The 12,365-nt window shown below is 37.2% G+C and overlaps 1 protein-coding gene across 3 annotated transcripts in view; it reads left to right on the forward strand.

The window, feature by feature from the left end:
- Positions 1 to 803: 803 nt before the first annotated feature.
- The window catches only part of LOC117294937 (alpha-adducin-like), a 63,584-nt gene continuing 52,022 nt past the window's right edge, over positions 804 to 12,365 (forward strand). Inside the window, exon 1 of one of the 3 annotated variants that reach the window (XM_033777490.1) lies at positions 804 to 946. The gene's annotated coding sequence lies outside the window, so the exon portion shown is untranslated. The remainder of the gene's footprint in view (positions 947 to 12,365) is intronic. The other 2 variants (XM_033777491.1, XM_033777492.1) reach the window with 2 other exon arrangements.

Genomic DNA, 12,365 nt, shown 5'->3' on the forward strand with positions numbered 1-12,365 from the left:
GCTCAAATAACAATAAGGAACAATTAGTATAGCGCCAGCAACCGACTAAAATAAGACCCCCATGGCACTCCAGGAGGAAAACCATCTAAGGACTGCGGTTTGTTTAAACAGGTAAAATTTGTATGTTTTTCTTGAATGTTGTGTAGGGAAATTTGCTCCTCATTATTTTGGGCAGATACTGCAGAAAATACAATCCAAAAAGAGTGATGGGCCGAATAATAGAGAAAGGATCCCGCTCTTTGGGTGGGCTGATGATGAAGCATCATGAGCTCATTCGTCCGGTGTATGCTGAGGTATATTAATTTGGCAATAAATGTGACTGATTATCATTATAAGAAAAGCTCTCCTATCTTTTTTAACCACACACCAAAATTTGTAAAAACATTTTGAGGAGCGCCCTCTTTTGACATCAAAACTGTAGTTCAAATGTGTAGTTGTTCAAACAACTGCTGCCCCTCCCTACGGAAAAATACTCACCTGCACGTCTAGCGCATCTATTTTACGCTTAATGCTCGTTTCTGCTCAAATTTGAGAGAGAATTCTTTTATCAAATTTTGTTTTTAACCTTTAAAAATAATTTAGAGACAAATAAGACAAATTTATGACGGTTTGATAATTCTAACGGACAACTTTGTGCAGTGGGAGCGGCTTACACAGCGGGGAGAACAAAAACAGCCACAACAGAACGTCTGCTTGCGCTTTCAGACAGGCGCTTTTATAGCCCAGTTGGGCCACTCGTGGAAACTGGGAAAGCAGACAACAGGCAACTGATATCGCGTCTTTTTCAAGGGCACACAATTGGGCTAATTTCAGCGCCTAAATTTTTGCTACGGTGCTGCTGGTGTACTTGTGGATACGTGAGTACGGAGAGCGGCGAAAACTGTGTTTCTAATTGCTTTTTCTGGGAGGATTTTTAACGCAAAAAGTGGATATATTACATTTTGTGGTAAGTTATCAATGTTATAAATGTTTGTGATTTTTGTGTAACATAAAATGGTTTGAAAAGTACCATTTTCAAACGGTGAAGTGAAAAGCTTCCATGCTGTTCTAATTTCTGAGCAAACGACAGATGTGTACAGAAAAAAAAACAGGCGTGAGGCGTGGGCTTGTACACGAAGTTTAATTTAGCGCGTAGCTTTGCCATGGTTGTCACGCCTGAAGTGGCTTGGTTGACACAGGCCAGACAATTGCCCAGCCTATATTGTGTCCAGTTCCACTGCCATGGACACTAGATACGGAATATGTAATAGAGAAGGCTTGTTTTGACGGTTGAAAACTAACTTAATCTCCACGATTGACTGTGCCAACCAACTGTCAACTGGGCCATGCACGCTGGAGCGGTTCTGACCTCCACCATGTCCACCATCATCATGTTTTTCAATTTCGTTTTAGTTTACTGGACTCCAAGTCCAAGAGATTAGAGAAGGCTTCAATTAGAATTTAAATCTGCCAACTTTGCTGAGGCAATAGTATCGAACCTGTAATATTTGAATTAGTGTCGAGTCTATGTATGTTGTTAATAAATGCATGGAATTTGATAATTAATTGTTGTGTTACAGTGTTGTTAAACAATTCTTGAGTTGAAAGTCACAAACAACACTAAATTGTGCTTAAGACCGCAAACCATACCATAGTACAACAGGACAACAATTGTTTTTTTTTAAAGTAGGCCTCGAACTTTATACATTCTAGTTCATTTGATAGCGGTTAGTTCTTGTTTGAAGAACTAACTAAGTTAACAACAGAGACACTCCACACCACAGTGAAGTCTCTCATTCTCACTAAAAATAGGTCTCTTTAAATTTTATCAAGTTTCATTATCGATAGTAAAAGTACAACCAAATTGTGAAAACTTAATCAAGTTTCAGTTGGGTCACATTGTAGTGACTTTTTTTAGTGACAAAAATAGTTTAGGACCAATGTATTTACTGTAGCCTACCTGTATTGTGTGAACTTTACAATCAGTGAGCTGTCAATTTCTTGTCAGTTGTTTTTATAATGTCATGACCTTGATCCACTGTGTGTTTTAAACACTTTTTGTTGTTGCTTTTTACAAAACAAAATTGTGTGATTGGTTCAATCCCTTTATGATCAACCACTTTAGGGATGGATAAGGGACTGGAATATTAGTTACAGGTAAGGTAATACTTTGACCTGGAATAAAATGTGTCATTTATAGCTGTTCGAAAATCTTGTTGTCTGTAAAGATTGGTATGTGGTAAAAAATCTATGCCCCTATGTTAAATCATAAATTACTACAGATGTATGTTGTGAACACTTTGATTGAGCAGGAGATTGTTGTTATGACCTCGTCCTCGTTGGTCTAACTGGTAAACATTGCTAGATTTTTGAATAGATATTAGACGGCTTCTTCCTTCATTGTGATTGGATATTTAGCTTCATCCACGCCTGGAGGGTGACTCAACTGGCATGACCGGTCAAGCATGGTTCAAGGAAACTCACCCTATTGTGAGTAGTGGTACAGTTTGATCAGTCACACAATGCCCAAACAACACACCATTAGGGCGAACCTCATGTCTGAAGTCTGAACAGCTACTATGTAACAGCTGTAGTTAGAGTTGAATTGCAAAAACATCTGAGTACATAGACTGTGAGTAGTGAGTACAAATATCAGGTTGGAGTAAAATTGAATTTGAATCATACTACCTGTAGCATGATTAAACAGTTGACCCTCTACCCTCTAAGAAACACAAATATTTTGTAACTAAATTAATAAAAAGAATGAATAAAAAATTTAAGCATTTCTTACAGTCCTTTCACACAAGAATTTTTTTTAACAGAATAAAATCACATCATTGTTAAAAATAACAAATTCCAGTTGTGTGAAAGCTATACTTGTTAAATAATAACCAAGGACCATCAATTAGCTACTCTTTACTGAAGGAAAAACCCAGCCCTTGCCTCACAGTGAGCAGTGTAGACAATTCACTTCAGACAAAATATTCCATTACGAGTTCAAGCATTGATTTTTTTTGTTTAATTAGCTGTATGTGGAAAATAACAATAGCCATTGTATGATTTGTATTCAAAGAATTTTTAACTGGCATGCAATTTATTCTAGAGAACCCAGAAACAAAGTAAACCAAAGAATTTGGCTTATTCATAGTATGGTGCAAGTTTATGACTAATTTACTTGCACCACGGCTCCACCAGGCAGTTTTAAAATCCTTGTGAATCTATAATGAGGCAATTATTTATGACTTGAGTGAACCACGTACGATGCGTAGCGCTCTCAGCAAAGAGGTTCTTGGCTGAAGACCGATGCCTCAGAGTGACTCACAATGATTCATGTTCAACTCGCGCCAGCCAGACATGACAACTTGCTCTCCATCCCCCCCTCACCTTTTCTCCCGGCATTACGTGTTTGATGATTTGCCTTTACACCTTGTTTTGGAATTAATTTGATCAAGACTGGATCATTGAATTCAAACAAATAATAGGAATAATAATTTTGGCTGTGATACTTTATAATAATTAAACAAAATTATAAACAAAATTACAAATTGGACATTTTTATAAAGCGCCTTTTACTAGAGCATGCAAAGCGATGGACAAAAATAAAAACAGAAAAACAGAAGCTGGAAGAAACCCAGATTCAACTTTGTATTATTATTGAACCCATGACCCATATATGAAGATATAATATAACTTTAATAACAAAATGTACAACAACAAAATCAATTGTAAAATATTTTAGTTAAATATTTTACTCATAAATAATAGTGTAGTGTAACATGTATTAGAAATAGGTTGTTTATTTAGATTTTCTAAAATCAATAACTCACAATGTATGTACTGTGTGTATATAATCTACATTTCTGAAATATTTTCTATCTGTACATTGCACAATATGCAATCCTCAATGTATAAAAATAGATATGTTTATTTTGATTTCCCTAGTTTAAGTTCTACATAATCACATGTAAATGATCCATTAGTCACTGCCGACCAGTATATTTATACTGAACGTAAATAGTTTATTTGGTATAATGTAAATAATATGCTTGTACACTACAACTCAGCTTGCACAAGATGAGGGTTGGTTGCTCTGAATTACGTGCGTTGCTATGTGTATTGCTTTGGCATTGGGTTAATTTTTCATTCAGTTTGCTTATTTTATTGCAACTTCGCAACCTCAATTCTATTCTATATCAACCCATGTTTTCAAAAGATATAATTATATGTTTTGATTTATTTTGTGGTTATTATTTTTTGGAAGGGTCCTTCCTTAGAGTCATCTGTTTTAGAAGTGGGGAAAAGGAAAATGTAGTGTTCAATTACATAATGACAAATGTGTTTTCTGCTTGCAATGGTATGCCTGAACCTTAGTTGACCTGCAAGTATTGTTCTGGCTTAGGAATATGTAATTGTGCCTGGGGAAAAAACCCCAAACATCGCCAAATAAAGTTGTTGCTCTAAAAACAATGACAGACCAGCCACCTGAGTGAGAAGAAAAGAGAAGATTTTCCCAGGCAATTGTTGAATGGATCCAGGAAGTAGTGAATTAAGGAAATTGTTGTTTTCCTATCACCGCAATCCAGGAAGTGAAATTCCAGTCTCAATAAATCAAATTGACGCAGATATAGCATCTGTTTCACCTTCACTTTGGTAAGAGAATATCATCATCGACTGGAAAGTATCCTGCATGACAGGATATTAGTTGTACGTGCATTGTTTTGATTAAAACAAAATAGTACTCATGTATGATGTAGTAAGCATGACACGATTATTTTGAAAAGGACACTGCGTCCAATATATATACCAAAATTAAATTTCTTCTCGTCGCAGCAGTAAATACAGTACAAAATACTAAATGCTATGCAGTGCCTGTTGCCGAGAATTGCTAATCTAAATTTTATTCTGAAAATTTTAATGTTTTTATCAACCCCTGGGGATTTTTTGTCCCCTACTTTCACAACAGCCATTACAGTTTAAAGGAAACTGTTTATGGCTGGCCACAGGGATTGGGTTTAGTGTGTCGTAACAATACCAGGCCAGACACTTTTCACACTGTTTTATAGCACTGTTTACTACCACCCATAGTTCCATTCTGTGTCAAGTGTACAGTTAAAAAAACCGCACCTTTACAACTCGAGCATTCAGCTCAAGTTTTGTGAGATTTCAGTAGAAAGGCCTAGACAAAATTTAATTTAAAACCCTTGTGTGAATGTGATAAAGTTGCTCTTTGCAACATAAAACAAAATGGATTTTATTAAAGTGAGACCTGGTTTTTATTTTGTGACTGTTGTGTAAATGAAAAACATATAACAAATGTGTTTTTGTTGCTTGGAGTTTCCAAGTTGTAAATACATCGCTGGCATACTTTGCATTCACAAGTGACACATGAAATTTAAATCAGAGAAAGTACAGGGACATACAAAATGTAAATGTGATGAACATGTTCACAATGAACGATGGGCTTTTGGCAGATATTGAGTTTGTATTCACACTTTGTTGATGACACGACCTGGTTTTCATGAGGAACATCACACCAGCGACAGTGAGCAATGTGATCCAAGTCCTGCACTGCGGGGATCCAGCTACTATAATCACAGTATACCAGTGAACGTCTGATATAGTCAGTGCTCAGTTGTATTGTATGTTGGGTACCGGGGCAGCTCATAATTGGATAGCGCAGACATTCTATTGAAGTCCTGACCTTGGGCTGGCACCCTGATTATTTATAAAATTGTTAGTGCTGGATACACACTACAGGGGCCTGATTGTGATTTTTCAGTTTCACCACCAGACTATATTTAGGCCTACTGCATGCATAATTACATGTATACATTGTACATTGTATTAGGCCTACCACATTATAACATACGATGGTTTGGAAATGATTAACAACATTTCCGACTATATTTGTTATATAGTCTCAAGGTCTGTTTTTTTGGTTTTTGTTCTTTTGTTATATAAGTTTTTATTGTAATTGAGATTCAAGAATCAAGTGCTCTGGTCTTTGGACCCATATTTCTTTGGAGTAATCCAGCCATGCAAACCTACCCATTGGAATATTGTTTACCAATTCAATTTTATCAAGTACGTTTTATGATATCACCTGTCTAAATACGCGATGCTGAGAGATAAATTGCAAGTTCACGTCTGACTTCTCTGGAACTATGTAATTGAACTCAGAACCTGCATACTTAATTGTGAAATGAGTCTAACTAAATTGCAATTTTTATCTGTTTTGTTGATGGAGCATATCAGGATTTTAGGTTCATATTCATCTGAACAAATTATATTGTGAAATATGAAGACTTGGTAATGTGTGCATGGTACATCCTACGTATTTTCAGCATTAAAAAATAGAACACAATTTTGCATTGGTTGGGAGGGGGGGTGCTGTAATTCTCTTGAAAGCAAAACAAAATATGTCTGCCTTTAAAAAAGCCTAATGAAACTTAGGTCAGGTTTGTGAATGTGCTATAAATCATGTTCCATCCTGGGGTCATGAATACATTGCTTTTTCAGACTTAGACACAATTGTTCATCCAAGTTTTTCAGTTATATTATTTTTTATACATGTAACTACCGTATGTAAGTTTTTCTTGTTTTTTTTTAAAGAATCGTTGTTGTTGAAAAGACTGCATGATTGCACGCTTGGCTCACCAACATTGAGAGATTTTGCTTTGTTAGCCAGCCCTAATTGGCTTCACTTGATATGTTGTCCCATGTTGTCATGCCCTAAGTGTTGTCGTAATGAACACCTCCATGTGCCATACTGAAGTGCTTAGGTTTAGAGTAACATAATTATGTGTGATCAACTCCATGTCATGTTCTACTATTGCAACAGTGAAACAAGAGAATTGTTTTGTCACACCTTTGGCATTTTCAATGGAAATTACATCATTGGTAGTTGCTGTCATTTGTTTGAGAAAATGTGTACCGGTACTTGTTGGGAGTAGGGCCTACATGGATTTAATATCATTCCTCCTATTATCCAAGGACCATGCACATTTAATGTATTGTACAAAGCTGGCGGCATTATTTGTGTACACATAGAGTTAAAAATAGTCTGGTGCTGAGACGGTTGACCGTTTTTAATACGACTTTGTGCCATGCCCTTAGTGTCCCGTAGAATTCAGGGACCATACAGCGAGCCATCATGTCTGCTGTTGATGTAGTAAGATATGACAAAGGGCTAGAGATGTGTAACACTATCGAGCACATTATTCCAGATGTAATGTAATCAATACATTGAGCATTTTATCCCATATTGTACACTTGGGTTTGCCCTAGCTTAGTTTGCCCTTAATTTTTTTAGGAATAACCAGCAGGACCAATAAACTTGCTTGCACTTCACTAGTCCACAAGCTTTTTCACTAGTCCTCGCATATTTGAAATATTGGGGTGTTTTTCAATGCTGAACAAGCCAAGCCAGCCGGACCACTTGCAAAGAGAATGTTGACTGGTTATAGGGTTTGTAACTTGCATTTGGCCAACTGTACAAACCCTTTTTAGGTCTTAGGATGCATCTAGCCTTCCATGGGAAACATTTAGGAGCCCATCCCATATGTAGACAGTCTATAGGAGCTCAGTTCCACTAGTTTTTGTACCCATTAAATCACTCAGTATTGTGTAGTTCTGTCTTGTCCATACAAATGTATAGCTCCACTTGGGGCATGAGTCACACCCAAGTGCTGGGGTATTATTTAGGCCTACTGTTATTACATTGGAATACGACTTGAGTGTTTTAACAACCTTGAATTATGTTGCATCATACTTTGCCAAAAGTCTTGGCCTGTTATTGATTTTGTGTCTGCATGCATACTATACAGGTTTGGTTAGTTGTACTTCATTGTCCTTCTCTCATGTTGGGTAATATTGGGTTTGACTATGCATACTGAATGCAGGCCCTAAAACATGTCTTACTGTTTTGTGCATATATTACGCTGTTCATTTTAAACCTAATTAAGTGGTGTGGTTTAAGAACCCAATAGGATGCTAATTTTATGTTGATTTAGGGTCTGTGCTTGGTTACATCATGTGGAAACAACAAGGCTCTGCCATTTGTATGGAGGCAGTTTTTAATTCATCGGGACCTAAAATCAAAGAATCCAATAAGCGAACAAATTGGCTGAACACAATACAATGATTACAAATCTTAGTAATATGCATTCAGGATTAAATAATGTTATAGGCCTATACCACACACAGAGATCCTTATCAGTTGAAGAGTGGAACACGTGTCACAAGGCATTTTAGGCTCAGACATTCACAGGGGTAAAGAGGCAATTGAAGCCTTTGCTCCTTGTCATTGCCTCGATGCCCCTGGAAATGTTCCATAGAAATTTACAGTTCCTACAAAAAATGCATTTTGTTTGTGTATTGTCTCGGAATGTTATCAATCGGTAAAATCTAGCATCTCCCGTTCGCTCGGCTTCCCCTTGTGAAAATGGAACAGTCCAGATTTCACCTTGTGATTATACTCCGCGACAATATGATTCAATGTTTTTATTGAATGTTTTCACCTTGACATGGATAATTTGTGGTATGACAAACAAATCTTACATTAAGCAGAGATATATACCAGCCATAACACCACACCTTGAAAATATTTCTGATGAATTCTATAGGAGTGGACTGTTGAAAGCCAAGTGTTTTTCCCTAAACAGCCCAGTGAAATTTGACCCTACAAAAATACTGATGAAGACCTGAGCACCAGTGCCTTTGGTTCAGATTCATGACTTGGTAAATGAATATTTTGACTGGAGATTCGGTCGAATACTTGATTTCAAAGGTCATTCATTGCTGGGCTTTGTCAATATTCAATATCAAGCTACGTTCATGTTTGAAGAGAGCCTCTTCTCCGACACATACTTCATTTTATACTCTCCAAAAGCAATAAATGTTTTTACAGAAATTATTCTCAGGGGGGGGGGGAAGATGATGAAAGCAATCTTCTTTTATTTGAAGAGAAACAAAATTCTGGAAATTGAAACCATTTACTGAAGATTGTTTGTTTGTTTGGCAGAGTGTTTATTAGGGATTAACCAAAACACTTCATTAACAAATTTCAAATTAAGGAAGATTTTTTTAAATTTGCAATTTGCAGTGGAATTGCTTTGCTTTATTTTGTCTTTCCAATCACATTCAATTTGTTGCCCAAATCATCTATTTGCAAACAACAATCTCTACCATCACATGATTTCCGCATCGGCACACCAGACACGCGAGTAAACATGAAACACAGAAAATGGCTTGCATAAATTGCATCTTATGTACATGTACATACGGTACGTACTGCGCACAGTATCTAGGTTAAGGCTAGAGCACTGTAGTTGTGCACAGGAACTAAATATTGTGTACACAAGAATTTATGAAAACATTTTTCTTTGAATACGTGCGTCATTAAGAATCTCATTTCCCTGTGAAAATAACATGCACCATTTTTGATGGGGGCCGTGTTTTATTTGACGAGCACCAAGGTTTGCCTGTTCACAATGCTTGGTGCTAAATAAACATGTTGGGTTTGGACAGTGTCTGTGTATTTGTTCACATTTGCAGGTACAGTATGCTGCTTAAATTCTACTTGGTTTTGCAAAATGATTTCGCAGAATGTTTGCTAAAATTTGGATCATGGTTTGATCTTTACAACACGTTGGGCCTGTAAGCTTTCAGATAACAATTTTACACAATTTCTTTTCGTTTTTTTAAAACCAAAGTATGACCCAACATGTACCTCAGACACAAAGCAATTCTGAAATTACATTATGCACTGATTTACAACCAATCCTCTTTCAAAAGCGGCTTTAACAGGTTTTTATCATTGATTAATTCAGAATCCTTTGTCAGATTATCAATGCCTAGATTTTAATTAATACCCTGTCAAAATTTCATATCAGTAATTCCTTCGGGGGGGGGGGGGGGGGGGGGGTATTACTGCAGGCAGTGCAGGGTGACTCAATAATTACATAGCAGTATGGAGTGTTATGTAATATTTGTTGAGCCGTCCGTTGAGCAAGTGGTTAATGACCATGGTCTGGCTGGGTTTGAATGGAACGTTGGTCAATTATTGCGTACTTTTATGAATGGAACAAAGAATGAATCAAAGACTTAACTCAGTGCAAGAAATACCTACATGTATAAGACTTGTGATCTAGTTGAATTTCATCTGAGAACTTTCTCTGCACCATGTACATACATTTGATTTAGTAAATCTCTCAGAAGTGGATTTCAGAAATTGGTCAACTAGTTGTGGCAGGCCTTTAACTTAGTCTTTGGTAAGGGGCACATGAGGCAAATTTTAAATTGGATATTGGAATTTTGCAAAGGGCACCATCACATCAAAACCACAGGGCACCACGGCAATCGCTGTGGGTGCTGTTGGATATTTTTATGTCTGTTATGAAGTTACATATATATTTCTACATTATGTGTATTATGCTGTTTGGGAAGTCAGTTTACTCCTAGTTTATAGGGTTTTATTGGGGATCAATACTAAGCAATCATTGGAGCGAGATAACCCTGTCAACAAGCACACACATTGGTTTCTTGTTTAAAACCAGTTGAGGGTTTACATTGTGCATGGTCAGGCCTTGAATGAATTCCGTTTTTGAAGGGGCACAGTAATTCTCCTCTGGTGATGAGGGACCCTTCTATAATATGTTAAAGGTTTTGTAATGAGACTTTGCAAAGGGCACACAGCAACAGCACAGGGAACCATAACAAAAGCACAGAGAACGTCAGAAAAAGCACAGGGCACCATGCCAATTGATGTGGGTTCCTTTGGTTATTTGATGTCTGCATGATTGTTCTTCCCATTCAGTTGCCGAGTTTTCAGAGTGGGATCAGTTGCTGCTATGGACACTGTTTCCCAATGGGATATACTGAACAGCTGTTCTCACAACATTGGCTTGCTGTGAGATTGACTCTGTGCGAATGTTTGTCACATTCAAATTATAAGACCTGATTTATTACATGTTGCTCTAATGAGATGTTCAGGTCAGTGATGGGCCAGAGTCTCTCAAAATAATCTGTCGCCCTCAATCATGGCTGGGTCAATTTGAAGAAAAAAAGTTTGTCCGAGAATCAGAACTAATCTGAGTTGGCGGCTACGGTTACGGCTAGATTTCCATATCATCATCTATTGAAGTGTAATACGTCCTGAACAAAACCATAGTAATAGTCGTAGCTGTAGCCATCAATTTAGATACGTTCGACATGTGTATGTAGATTCGACTACCTTACACTACAAGCCTCGAAATAACCATGGAGCTAAAGCGCCATGAAAAAACAACCCACAGCAATTGCCGTGGTGCCCTGTGCTATTGCTGTGAAGCCCTGTAAAAGTTCCTGTCGAAATTCACATTTTCCTCAAAGAGGTGCCCCTCACCATTCGAGATCAAACTTCAAGAGCGAAGTTCAAGGCTTGCTATTACAAAATAAATACCCATCCATAGCTGGCCAAAGGGGACCATAAAACATCTTGGAGATCTACTACCAGCAATTTAGGGTCTGTGCAAGTCTACCAGCAATTTATGTTCTGTGCAAGGCTGTAAATACAGTGATAAATTGGTGAATATTGTGATGAATATTTGATAGGATTATACTTCTTAATTATACTAGCCAACCAATCGTATCAACAGGTCTCTACACTTGCAGGTACCCATTTCACTGACTAGTTAATGAATTAATAGAGTGGAATTTCATCTTTGAGTGGGCCAGGCCATTTTTATTTTTCAAAGAGCACTTTCATTGCATATTCTTAAAGTCCATTGCAAACTTGAATGGTAATCATCTTTGCACAATAAAGCTGCTTTAAAGCAGCAAATACTGCTTAGAAGTTTTTGCTAAGCAAAAAAAACACCCCTGCTAGTCACAGATAGTATTTAAGACATGGTATTTTGCTTGGTAACCTTAGATAGTCAGGTAAGCATAATTTTGTTGTGATTGTCTACTCTCTGTGCTGCAAGTACTGCTGTGTAATTAGGCCCTTGGCCAACACTTCTAAATTGTTGCAATATAACGACATTCAGAGGATGGATGAACAGTATGTTTTCATTGTTGTATTTAATCAGGTTTTTATTTCTCTGTCATGTAACTTGAGAGCCGTGACTCATCCTCATTTATATTATACCTCGTTGATGTATTCTTTCCCAAGCTCATTTATATTATCGCAGTGGGAAAAACTGTCTGTCTGTGCCAGGTCATGTTCAATGCACCCAGCCAGCGTCATGTTAACTTAAACCTATCAGAGCATACAAGGATTGGGTAGTACAGCTGGAACAACATGGAGTCTTTGGCTTTATGAAACCTAAGATAAAATACCACTTGTCCATGATACTGCCACAACAATATTAAAAATACTAGTGCAATACTCGGCCAGGTTGTAAATA

This window comes from Asterias rubens, chromosome 9 (genome assembly GCF_902459465.1).
Source record: "Asterias rubens chromosome 9, eAstRub1.3, whole genome shotgun sequence".
NCBI lineage: Eukaryota > Metazoa > Echinodermata > Asteroidea > Forcipulatida > Asteriidae > Asterias > Asterias rubens.